Source organism: Lontra canadensis, unplaced genomic scaffold (assembly GCF_010015895.1).
Source record: "Lontra canadensis isolate GAN:19392208 unplaced genomic scaffold, GSC_riverotter_1.0 scaffold116, whole genome shotgun sequence".
Taxonomy (NCBI): Eukaryota; Metazoa; Chordata; class Mammalia; order Carnivora; family Mustelidae; genus Lontra; species Lontra canadensis.
In genome coordinates this window covers 159,294-172,426 of record NW_022631110.1, presented here as the reverse complement: position 1 = coordinate 172,426, position 13,133 = coordinate 159,294, and the positions used below count along the sequence as shown (strand labels likewise).

The 13,133-nt window shown below is 43.0% G+C and overlaps 1 long non-coding RNA gene across 1 annotated transcript in view; it reads right to left on the bottom strand.

The window, feature by feature from the left end:
* Positions 1-866: 866 nt before the first annotated feature.
* The window catches only part of LOC116857004, a 30,689-nt gene continuing 18,422 nt past the window's right edge, over positions 867-13,133 (bottom strand). The window contains exon 3 of the long non-coding RNA XR_004380667.1: positions 867-1,013. This is a non-coding gene — a long non-coding RNA (uncharacterized LOC116857004). The remainder of the gene's footprint in view (positions 1,014-13,133) is intronic.

The following is a 13,133-nucleotide window of genomic DNA, read 5'->3' as shown; positions in this document are numbered from 1 at the left end:
GGGTAGTCAAAAGTTATACATGGATTTTTTTTTTTTAATGCCTCGCCTTACGCTAAGAGGCGATATTCTTTTTTTTTTTTTTTAAGATTTTATTTATTTATTTGACAGACAGAGATCACAAGTAGGCAGAGAGGCTGGCAGAGAGAGAGAAGGAAGCAGGCTCCCTGCGGAGCAGAGACCCCAATGCGGGGCTTGATCCCAGGATCCTGGGATCAAGACCTGAGCCGAAGACAGAGGCTCTAACCCACTGAGCCACCCAGGCACCCCATACATGGATTTTTAATGGCAAATGGGGTTGGGACCCTAACCCTCTTTTTGTTCAAGGGTCAACTGTATTTTATCCTAGAATGAACTTCCATATATAAATTTCATTCCAAAATATTACAATTTTATTACGAAAAGTTATAGTTGTCATTATTTTAAAAGTGTGACATTTTCATACATTATATGTCTATAAAAAAATTGGTAAAAAAAAAAAAAAAGTGTGACATTTTCCTGTAGCTACAGAAACATCAGGGCTCAGACAGCAGCTGGACTGCAATTTTGTACCAAACGGACATTCACTTTCAAGTGAAGTCAGAATTGGCGTGCGCCGGCCAACATGGCCAGCGTGGATTTCTGTTTCTGGGAATGTTGCCACCGATCTAAGTTTCCTTCCTAACAGTAACTGACCAAGGTCAAAATTCACCTCCTAGAGTTAAAGGTTAAAGTTTAGAGTTAAAGCGACGGTGCCAGTTCACTGACCAAGGCTCGCCAACCAAGCTCTTGGGCATGGCTTAAAGAGGCTAATTTCTGAATATTTTCAGAAGCAACCTTAAGATTGTTTTTTTCTTGCTCTAATAAGTGTGCGGCACTTACATTGCCTCACATGATTACGGGAGATAAATTTGTCCTCAGACCTTGGATCTGGAAATGTGGCATTGGAGCAAGTAATTGGCTTTCAAGATGACAAAATTATCTCTGAATTTCCACCTGCATCTCGGCTTTCATGGCATTCACACCAATTTCAGCATCTGCAGTGGAGAAAAATGATAGAGGTATCTTTCCAGCAGGTCACGGAGAAAATAGCTGCAGCTTCAAGGCACATCAGTCTACTTAACTGCTTCAGCAGCTTCCAGCAAATAAACTGTCTTCATTGCAAGTAACCACTGGTTGTTAATAAGCCCTGCTACGTTGGTATCATTATCTGCAAAGTACAGAAATCAGGTTCTTTTGTCTAAGTACCTTTTTTTTTTAAAGTTTTGATTTATTTGTTTACTTAAGCAATCTTTACACCCAACGTGGGGCTTGAACTCACGACCCAGAGATTAAGGGTCTCATGCTTTTCCAACTGAGCCAGCCAGGGGCCCCCAAGTGACGGGTTTTTTTTTTTTTTAAGCATGTTATTGCTGCTTTTACATCTTATTTGACCCACAGTTTGGGAAGCACAGTTGGTAGCACTTTGCATACTGTTAGGAAAGGAGTTCCTGTTTATTAAAAATGACAATGAATTAAATTCATGCTTCCTCGAGGTTAGTGATCCCCAGGGAATCCAATTTGGTAGTTTGGGGTAGGACCCAAGAATTTACATTTCTGCTGAGCTCCCAGGACACTCAGCTGCTGGTGGGGAGCCCACACTTAGAATAGCTCTGAGTTAAATAATGACCTTGTCCCCACCCACAGACTTCTGTTGTAGGTCTGGTTTGCTGAAAGGATGTCCGTCTGCTCTCCTTGTTTTGCCAATTTCTAAGCTTCTTTCCTAGGAAACCATTCAGCTCTCTGTTTTAATTCTTCTTTTTTTTTAAACAGCGGTATTGAGACACAATTCACATACCATATCATGCATCCATTTAAAGTATGCGAGCCAATCATTTGGAGTATGTCAACAAAGCTGTGCAACCAGCAACAGACTTTTGGAATATCTGCATGACCTCAGAAAGAAACTCCGTATCCTTAAGCTATCACCTGCACCTTCCCCCCGGCCCCCAATCCCTGGCAACCACCAATCTACCTTCTGTTTCCAGGATCTTGCCTATTCTAGATATTTTAGAGAAATGGAACTGTACGGTCACCAACTGTATGGTACGTGTTTCCTTGAAGGGACAGGAGCTCGGCAATATTTGTCAGGACCGAACAAGATTAGAAAAACAACTCTGCTGGGCACCGTTCTTTAAGAAATGAAGCTCTCAGGGATGACATCTGCTCCTGAACAGGGCCAGTGGCATTGGCGATGAAGGTTATTTGGATTTTGAAGGTTTATTGTTTGCTGTTGTGCTGGGATCTACTTATCATATGTGATACCCCACCTTCTGCCACAACCCATTCTTTCTTCTTGAGGCCTGTCTTCCCTGCGCCATCAGTGCTGCTAATCACAATACCCTCCTCCCAGCTCCCATCACCGCCCCCCCCCGACTCTGCAATCCATGTTATAGACTGAACTTTGTGTCCTCACAAAACTTGTGTTGAGATCCCTGCTCCTGGTGTGAGGGTACGAGGAGGTGGGATCTTTGGGAAGTAATTAAGTCTGGCCAGAGCCACACGAGCGGGACTAGTGCCTTCCGAAGAGACATGACCAAGCTTGCTTCCTCTCCCTGCACTCTGCCAGTGCGAGGACACACCAAGAAGATGGCCATCTAGAAACTGGGAAGAGGGCTCTCACTGGAACCCAACCATGCCGACCCTGAGGTTCCTGCTTCCCGGCCTCCACAACTGTGAGATAGAACTGCTGCTCTGGCCACCAAGCCCACAGTATTCTACGACAGCTGCCTGAGCTAAGACAACCTCAAGCAGGTCTCAAGTCTCAGAACCAGAGACTTGTGGTAAATGAACATCTGCTGTCACCAGTCTCACGGCAAATGAGGAACTGTTTTGTGTCCGTTTCTTATATCTGGCAAGTAGGCAAGCAGGTAGCCAGGCTCCCTGGTATGACTAAAAGGGGCTAAGAGAGTAAAAAGACCTCCGGAGAAGAGGCAGGTGAGTGTTTCTCCTACCCAGTAACATTGTCACTCTGTGCCCACGGGCCGTAAAGGGATCTTGGAGGAATCAAGGATGCCAGCAGCATCTTCTCCTACAGAATATGCAGTTAAGGTGCATGAAGCTAAGTTTCTGGGTCTTTTGACATCAGCGAAAACACATTTCTTTAACTCTGTCAATGGCATCTTTCTATCAACCATATCACTGTCCCGCTGAGAAAATGGTGCGATGAATTATCCCAAGATCCTTCTAACAGATCCCTTTTTATCTAAACTCCTTCTTGGTTACTTTATGATCTGTTTTCAAAATTTCCAACGAATACAACTACAAATGCCAAGGAATTTGGTCACCATTCTGCTTACCTAAAGCTAAGGCACTCGCTATACTTCTGTGCAAAATATGACTATATAGCACTGTCGAGCAGAATGTCGTGTACCAGCTGTCAATCCCGGGCGGGGGGGGGGGGGGGGCAGAACACTGCGTACCAGCTACCATAGGACTCTAAACACTTCTGCCCATTACATGATGCCATCAGAGTTGCCAGGGGAAACACAACACGGTCAAGCACTAAATGGAAAGATGTTGGGCTTACACGGGGAAAACACAGAAGACCAGCGTCGATAGTGGGGGGTCGGTCCCCCATGGCCAGCAGGTCCCCTGGGCAGCCAGTGCAGGCAGTTGGCCTAGGCACACCCCTCTCGTGTGACAGCAGAACTCTGACCACTCCCCATGAAGTCTGAAATACTGCAAGTTACGTGTGAACCTGTGGGCCACTGACGTACAGGCTTAAGCAGAGTGAAGGACAGTTCACCGAGCATGAAACACGGAAAGATACTCCCACACAAGGCAGTCAGCCCAGCACAGGCTGTGTGGGCTCCTTATCCCTCGGTAAGGAAGTGTTCCAGGTCCAAGGCCCAGTCTTCTGTGACCGAGTGGGTAACTGTGTAATGTGAGCTTGCCTTCTTTAACAATAACCATACCCACTGGGGGACTCTGACTTGCAAGCTGCAGAAAACCAACTCAGAACTGGCTCAGGTAACTGATAGGCTTCCACAGCAAGGGCCCCAGACCCCATTTCCTTGTGACTCTTTGCTCTGCCTTCCTACGTCAGGTCACAACTATTTCAAGACAGGCATTCTTTATGGAAGCAAAACGGGTGCAGATTTTGTCTCTCCTGACATTAGACTCTTCTCTAATTAGACAAACTCAGCATTCCTGAAACAAAAGGGGAAGGGATTAAGGCTGCCACTTGTAGCAAGAAGCAGTCGTAAAGTCTGTCGCATTGACCCTAGTCTCTGTTTGGACTTAGCTTAGTTGATAATGGCTCTAGTTTTGCTCTGAACCAGGCATTGCTGACCAAGGAGCAACAGCCCTGCCCAACAGAAGAGCACAGGCTTCTACCCAATTCATAAATACTTTCTTTGCATGTAAAATCAAAACCTCATTTAAAGGCAATGTAAGAAACCCAGAGGAGGGTACCTCGCCTAAGCAAGGGAGTTGTAATGGCTCCCTGACCCCACAGTATCCACTCATCCCCGACAGGGACTGGCTCTCAGACCATCCTGGATCTGTTCCAAAACAAGCCTTTGCATAACTGTATTTTAGCTGTTAGTGGTTTTGTTTCCATTTTCAGCCCATTGTTTGTTTGCTTGTTACATTCCCTTTCACCACCTTCTGACAGTGTAACATTCCTAGCTGCCCTCCTCCCTTTGTTCTCACAGATTTCCACCCTCTCCACCTACAAACGAACACTTAGTTTTCATTTTCCAACTTATGGAGACACAGTAGCACTTCTCAGAGCCAAGTCAGAGGGTACTGGGGAGGTGAGAACTAACATTTATTAAGCACCAACCATGTACTGGCACAAGAGTAGACTTTTTTTTTTTTTTTTTGGCATCCATTTCATTCTCAAAGAAGTCTGTGAGATAGATCTAGTCTCCCTGTTTTACAAATGAGGAAATGAGGGGCACCTGCGTGGCTCAGTGGGTTAAGCCTCTGCCTTCGGCTCGGGTCATGATCCTAGGGTCCTGGGATCGAGCCCTGCATCGGGCTCTCTGCTTGGCAGCGGGCCTGCTCCCCTCCTCTCTCTCTGCCTGCCTCTCTGCCTACTTGTGATTTCTGTCTGTCAAATAAATAAATAAAATCTTAAAAAAAAAAAAAATGAGGAACCTGGGTTTTCATGTGACTCATCCAAGGAGCTTTGAAGGAAAATGCTGAGGCCTGGGCCCCACCCTTTTAAAATAAGCCTGTCTAGGAGTGGCACCCAAGTCCTGTGTGTGTGTGTGTGTGTGTGTGTGTTTTAACTCCAGATGATTTGTATTACAGCCAAAATTGAAATCACTAGGTAATGAAGAAAACAGCTTTGGAAAAACTTTGAAATCAGATGGCCTTGGATGTAGATTTCTACCTCTTCACTAAGCAGCTGCATAACTCTCCACGAGTTACCCACTTTCTCTGGGCTCGGCCCATCCACAGCTGTCTGGGAAGCCCCAGGGATTTCTTATTGCCTGGGACAGGCCTTAACCAGCGACGGACAAAAGCCTCTTGATCGCCAAAGGGGGGAAACATTTCCGAACACCATCACACGAGGGTTATGGGATGGATGCCACGAGCTTTAATTTCCTGAGAGAAAAGTATACCATTATCATAATGAAGACGGGCATAGATTCATACCCTGCTGACTCTATTTGACTCTTTTAGTGGATCCTTCACAAGAAAAATGATCTATTCAAGCAAATATTAGAAATAATTCTATGGTTTTACACAGGAGACGCTCAAGTAATTAATTAGTGCACCAACATCAATGGGTTGTGGGTGGTTTCTTTTGAAGGTTTATCATGAATAATCATTCATGCTTCATTATGTAGGATTTTATGTTAAAAATAGGTGTTGTGGAAACAGTCTTCACTGAGATAAAAGCAGTTTGACATGGGTCGCAGATTAGGGATAATGGAAATTCTACATTTTTTTCTGTCCTATAATTTAAAATGATATTTAAAAAGGGGAGATCACTGGGGTTGCAACATGAAGAATAATATTCCTTGGCCATTACTTTGCAACATACAAAAGATTCTGCTGGGTGTTATAGCTTCTAGCAGTCTTAGTTGTAGAGAACTTTAGATAAAATTGACTAGCTCAAGGAGAGGATATTATTATTATGAGAATAAGAATGAGCAAAAATGTACAATGCTCTCTCTCTCTCTCTCTCTCTCTCTCTGAATCTAAATCCCTAATGAAATGTATAATCCTGCAGCAGAAGAATTCGATTGAAGCTATTATTGTCCCATCTGTGCTGAGTCAGGGCTGGCCACCTTGTACTTTTCTTCACAGAAAGTAGGGCTTCGTTCTCAGTAGAATTGCAATCTTTTTTCTTTTCTCTACAATTTGGACCTTTTTACTGCTGGTTGGATTTCTATTATTCATACTGTAAGGAATTTTAAAGCATTTCCTTAAAAACAAGATTAGAAGTTTTAAGTCTCTATAGGAGGGAATCACCTTAACCACATAGTTAACTTTCTTCTGGTGTCATTTTTTTTTTTTAAGATTGTTATTCTTATGTAATTTCTCCACGCAACATGGGGCTCGAACTCACAACCCCGAGGAGATCAAGAGTCACATGCTCCACCAACTGAGCCAGCCAGACACCCCTCATATTTACTTTTCAAGAAAATCAAAATGATTTCTTAAAATGTCTAAGCCATAATAACCACAAGTGAGGACTTGAACTTCCAGAGTTGTTTTCTCTTAACCCACTGGCCTCTGACCTTACATAAAACACACTATTTCATTTCTCATTTGGGATCATTTATCTTTTGGTCTGAGTGGTCATAACAAACTGGGGAGCAAAGTGGGTGTTTCCTTATAGAGTCTGGAAGTGTAAAGGGGCAAACTGCTTCTCAGGAAAAAAACAAAATAAACAAAATAAAACAGGAAAAAGTGCTGATCCTAATTGTGTGACTGAGAGGGCAGGCCAGATCTGGAAGCACATCTGTCTAGGCTCGCTGAACCCAAGGGCATGAAAACTGAAGAGATAGGAATTTGCAAACACTTAAATTAGTTTAAGGCAAAGGGAGTGGGTGGGTAGAAAAAAGACACTAGAAATCAGCGAAGCCCACAGAGAGAAGGTGAATTTGCTAGTAACTGCGTATTTGACCACCTCAGTATAATCAGACTTTCTAAAATACATAAACAAGTCCTGTTTTAGTCCTCAATCCCTACCAGAACATTCTGTACGGGCTTGGCTCGGCCTATAGTCCAACATTTTTATTCTTGATAATAATAATATGGAGACGTTCAAGTATTAATTAAAAATGGTGTCAGTGTTCCAGATCATGAGGCTTCAGGACAGATTGTAGAAGGTAAAATGTAAAAAAATGTATTTATTCACCTATTTTCCTGTGCTAAATTAATATGATGTTATCTTGAGGAAGCAGGAAGATGTAATTTTTTTTTTAAAGATTTTATTTATTTGTTTGACAGAGATCACAAGTAGGCAGAGAAGCAGGCAGAGAGAGAGAGGAGGAAGCAGGCTCCCTGTGGAGCTGAGAGCCCGATGTGGGGCTCGATCCTAGGACCCTGGGATCATGACCTGAGCCGAAGGCAGAGGCTTTAACCCACTGAGCCACCCAGGCGCCCCAAGATGTAATGTTTTTGTCGACATTTTTCTTTGGGACTTTTTCATCTTTACTCTCGGTTTTTAGACTGTAGCTAGAAATCATTTTTTTTTTTTTTCGAAAAATTCAAAATGCATTCACATCTTCTTTGAGGCAGATTTTTTTATCTAAAGGAGCTGATTATTTGTTGTCAGCATTCCAAAAACATGTTTTGGGGGATTATTGCCCTCATCTGTGCTTATTTCTATAACTTATCAAATACCAACATTTTGGTTTGCAAGTAACGTTAAGAAACAAAAAGGTATTGGAAATACTGAGATTAAGAGAGATGGCAATTTTGGTGTTTCCTACCTGAGGACTGTCTGAGAATCAGCTCTGTTGTTTTAGAATCATTCAGTTGCCCCATACTGACCTGTATTTTTCTGTTACTCATGAAGATGTCATCTTATCCAGATACAGCCCTGAAATTTTACCCTGGATTTTGGACTGATTCCTGTTGTTCTCTTTGCTAGGGGTAGACACAGATTTTTGATATGTGAATTTACTCTTCTGAAAAGTTTTAAGTAATCAGTTAAGTTCACATACTACCACATAACACAGAATCGTTGTTCATGTTTTCAAACACCAAATATTACTTTAAAATCATGCCCGCTGTAGCATTCAAATGAGTTTTCTGTTAGCGCTTGGAAATTATAATATTCTTGGTTGTTTTATTTGACAGCTCCCTTTCTCCTACTGCTGTTTGGGTGTTGGAGAAACAATGCAAGCCAAAAGACTTAAGTTAGAGTCATGGGAATTTTATAAATGGGAACAACCGGAAGCAGACGAGGGACATAGATATTCCTCGGTCACTGTATGCATTTTGCTCTGGGTCTGGCTAAGAGTTAGGTCCTTTGATATCAGCTAAAACTGTCAAAAGTAGTCAGTTGTGAAAATGCAAACCTGAGGAGGCATTCTTCATCTGAAAATCTGTGTTAATGCTAACTGTCCAGGCCCCCAGGAGAAAATCTGGTGAATAAGATTGCAAGAGCAAATTCGAATTTTCTAATGCATGTTTCCCAGTTGGAAACAAATCACTTTTATTACCTTTTTCTTATTTTTTCATTTGCAATTTGTGGACTCATAAATATTATACGTAGTTTAAAACTGAATGGAATTCTATGATTTACTTTTTCATAAATTTTTTAGAAAGTAATTGGCTTGTTCTTTGGTGCTCTCCTGATACTGAAGATGAAAAATGTTATATAAGCATTTTGATGGATTTCGAGGTTTTAAAAAATTTATGGTGGGGAAGTTCACTCTAGAATAATACCATTTCTGATTTGGTGTCTCAATTGTACTTTTTCTACTCCCACCCCTACCCTCATGTGCACACTCCACTCATTCATTACAGTAGGTATGGTACCTGGAGGGGAACATTCCTAGTGAAACCTGCTCCTAAAAAGTGGAGGAGAGGGGCACCTGGGTGGCTCAGTGGGTTAAAGCCTCTGCCTTCGACTCAGGTCATGATCCCAGGATTCTGGGATCGAGCCCCACATTGGGCTCTCTGCTCGGCGGGGAGCCTGCTTCCTCCTCTCTCTCACTGCCTGCCTCTCTGCCTGCTTGTGATCTCTGTCAAATAAATAAATAAAATCTTTAAAAAAAAAAAAGTGGAGGAGAGATATCAGTACCTCAAGTGAAATGTTTGGTAACCAGTGGGTTTGAGTTTGCCAACTCAGAAGGAGACACACTATTGAGATTTTCACATTCATCTGTTGTGGGATACTGGAAATACATTCAGGAACTTCTCGTGTATTCCTTGGTGGGCTACTTGGGTAGCCTCTGGGTTCTTGTTAAGGGTACCAGTAACTATTTTCGTGTTTATTTTTCTTAAGCAGGTATTTATTCCTTCCAGCTTTTGTACACTTTGAAGGAAAAACTAGGTCCTTAAAGTTAATCTTGGAGATATATATTATATTATATTATATTATATTATATTATATTATATATGTGTTAACTGGCCTAGAAAAACTGAGTTTTTTCGAAAGGTGACCCATCTGACCCACTCTGAACTTGTGAAAAAGGAGAAAAAGAAGAAGGAAAAAAAAATCACAAATAAACATCTGATTAGGTTTTACTCATCTTCCAGGCTTGCTGCAATCTTTCAAAATCTTCATTCGGAATTTGGCATGCCATCCGCTCAGGTATCGTCTGAAAATCTGATCAATGTGCCAGCTCAAGAGAGCTAGATGGCCTACTGGAAGGGACTGTGCCTCCCCTTAGGGAACCTAGTGACAGGCTGTCTCACAGGAAGGACTTCAGCTGACAAGGGTGGTTGCCTTGTGCAAATTCCAAGACTGGGGTGACCCTCACTCAGCAGGGCCATTCCAGTGACCATCCCACCCCAGGTCTTCCTAATTCCTGATGATGCATTCCCGATCGGGTGCCTCGTAGCCCTCTCAACTTCTGCCTGAGTACAGAGGAACCCAGGCCTTCTCCCGGGGCCAGCCTTGCTGACTCCGACTGTACCTTTCCCCCAAACACTTCCCTACGGGAAATGAAAGAGAAGCATTGGGAGGAGGGCACATACAACACATGTGTGATATTGTCTGTCATATATTTCATTGGTCCTCTCTAAGTTTCCTCAATAAACTTGCTTCACCACTGCATTATGTACTAGGTATAGTATTTGATGTGGCTTTGGGATTTCGGAGCTGGTACTCAATGTAGGGCAAACACCACCTGACCTAATGCTATGATCTTTTGGGAACACAGAAGGGTTCACCCAGGGGTGAGATACATGTTCCCTGGGGTTGTTGGCAAGTCACCAAGCTAGCTGGAATGACCAGTGATAAGGTGATCACAAGGCTTATGCCCAAAGGCTGCAGAAGTCCTAGAGCACCGTATCTTCAATGAAAGGAAATGTGGGATGATAAAGCTGCCCATGACTTTATCCCCTGGTTCCTTCTCAGCAGTCTGAAGATCCTTCCAAGCCCTAAAGATGGCAAGGAAGGTGTGGAAGGCAGAATAAGGGATCCCAGAAGACATCTGTGTGCTGATCCTCAGAACCTAGGACTATGCTACGTGACACAGCAAAGGGGAGTTAAGGTTGCTAATCAGCTGGCTTTAAAATAGGAAGGTTGGGTTCCTGGGTGGCTCAGTGGGTTAAAGCCTCTGCCTTTGGCTCAAGTCATGATCCCAGGGTCCTGGGATCGAGCCCCACATCGGGCTCTCTGCTTGGCAGGGAGTCTGCTTCCCTTCCTCTCTCTCTGCCTGCCTCTCTGCCTAATTGTGATCTCTGTCAAATAAATAAATAAAATCTTTTTTAAAAAATAAAATAAAATAGGAAGGTTATCCTGGGTTATTGGTTGAGCCTGATGTAATCACGAGGGGTCTTTTTTTTTTTTTTTTTAAAGATTCCACCCATTTATTTGACACAGAGAGAGAGATCACAAGTAGGCAGAGAGGCAGGCAGAGAGAGGGGGGAAGCAGGCTCCCTACTGAGCAGAGAGCCGGATGCGGGGCTCGATCCCAGGACCCTGAGATCATGACCTGAGCCGAGGGCAGAGGCTTAACCCACTGAGCCACCCAGGCGCCCCAGTCATAAGGGTTCTTAAAAGTGGATGAAGGAGTGGAGCCTAAGAAATAGCATGGAGGACAAGGGGAGATGGAGAGGAGAAGGGAGTTGGGGGAAATTGGAAGGGGAGGTGAACCATGAGAGACTATGGACTCTGAAAAACAACCTGAGGGGTTTGAAGCGGCGGGGGGTGGGAGGTTGGGGGAACCAGGTAGTGGGTATTAGAGAGGGCACGGATTGCATGGAGCACTGGGTGTGATGCAAAAACAATGAATACTGTTACGCTGAAAAGAAATAAATTTTTTTTAAAAAGTGGATGAAGAAGGCAGCAGAGTCAGAGTCAGGTTGTGCTGGAAGGCCACCTGCCTAGGGGACGAGCGTGTGCAGAGGCTAATACCTCCTGCTGTGTTAGGTCATCACCCAGGCCAAGTCAAGCAGGCCCTGCAAGGCCTCGGGAAGCAGTCAAGCAACTCCTGATCACCTCTTGGGATATTGTCTTGGGTATGAGTGCACTGAGAGCTCCACAGAGCTACATGATCGGCCCTGTTATTACTTTCTGGACTCTTCCTAGTAAAACAGTGTCTTGTCTAACCTCTGACTTACTGTAGAAACCCTACTTATGGCCCAGTTAATTTCTGCCCCCGAGAGGAAGCTTGTATTTAATGAGCTCTGGGAGGAACGTCTGCAAGGTCTGATGTCTGAACGAAAGCATCACCATGTATGCGATTGAAAGACTCATAACTCCTACAAAGAAAATGTCCCTAAATAACGTCAAAGGGAAAAAGAGTTCTCTGATGAGGGAGCTCATGGAGGGAAGTGAGCAGTGTTTACTGACAGTCAGTAGACAGGTCTGGGAAACACTGAAAGAATCACGGTGTAGAAGATCATGTTACTACCACAAGACAAACTAAAGAACCATAAAAAGAAGAAAATATAGGTCACGTAATTTATGAATTTATGTTTAAATCTTGCCAACCAGGAGGGCTGATGGTAATAGCCTAGAACACATTTAGGAGGCAGGTGCAGAAACAGAAGTCCCTGATTGCCCTGTTCATATACAGAAATGCCTTACTTTTTATAATTTTGAAGATTTAATGACAGAAACGATTGGAGACTCCAGTACTCTGAGGAGCATTGCTATGCAGATGAGGGCTAAGTGACAGGTAATCAGGTCAGTGGCGCGGACCGTGATCTAGGAGTGTGAAGACACAGAAGAGAAGAAGAAAAGTCTTGGCACACAGACTGACGCCAGTTTGGACAAAAAGGAATTTTTATGATAACATAATAATGGCATAGAGGAAACATATTCTATACAACTGAAAAAAACAGACTTCACGTCATCAGTGTTATTTCATTAATCAAAATCATCACCATTATCATCATTTTTATTTCATCCTTGCCTAACCGTTACTATTCACGTGACTTCTTGGTAATCCAGCCTCTGCATTACTTTCTATGCCAAACAACTTTTATATGTCAAACACCAACACGTCTACGATCTAACCAGACAGGATTTGCAGTATCTATACTATTATTGTACCTGGACATCCCTTTCTAGAAGTCATCCCCTTACTGCTTTTCATTCCTTCAATTTATATTTATCAACCCAAACAGGTGGACATACCACATTACTCAATGGATATTTGTGCAGCTGAATTAAATGAAATGTTATGCTAATATAAAATAAATCATCAAAGCAAATAATTTTTAAAAATATACAAAGGACTTAAATAGACCTTTCTCCAAAGAAGATGGAGAAATGGCCAATCAGCATATAAAAACATGCTCAATGTTCGTCATTAGGAAGATGGAAATCGAAACCATGTTGAAATACCATTTCACGCCTACCAGGATGGCTATTTAAAACAAAAACCGGAAACCAGAAAGTAACAAGTGTTAGTGAGGATGCGGAGATAGTGGAATCCTCGTCTATCGCTGATGGGATTATAAAATGGCACAGCTGCTAGAGAAAACAGTTTGGCAGCTCCTCCGAAGTTTAAACATGAAGTTAC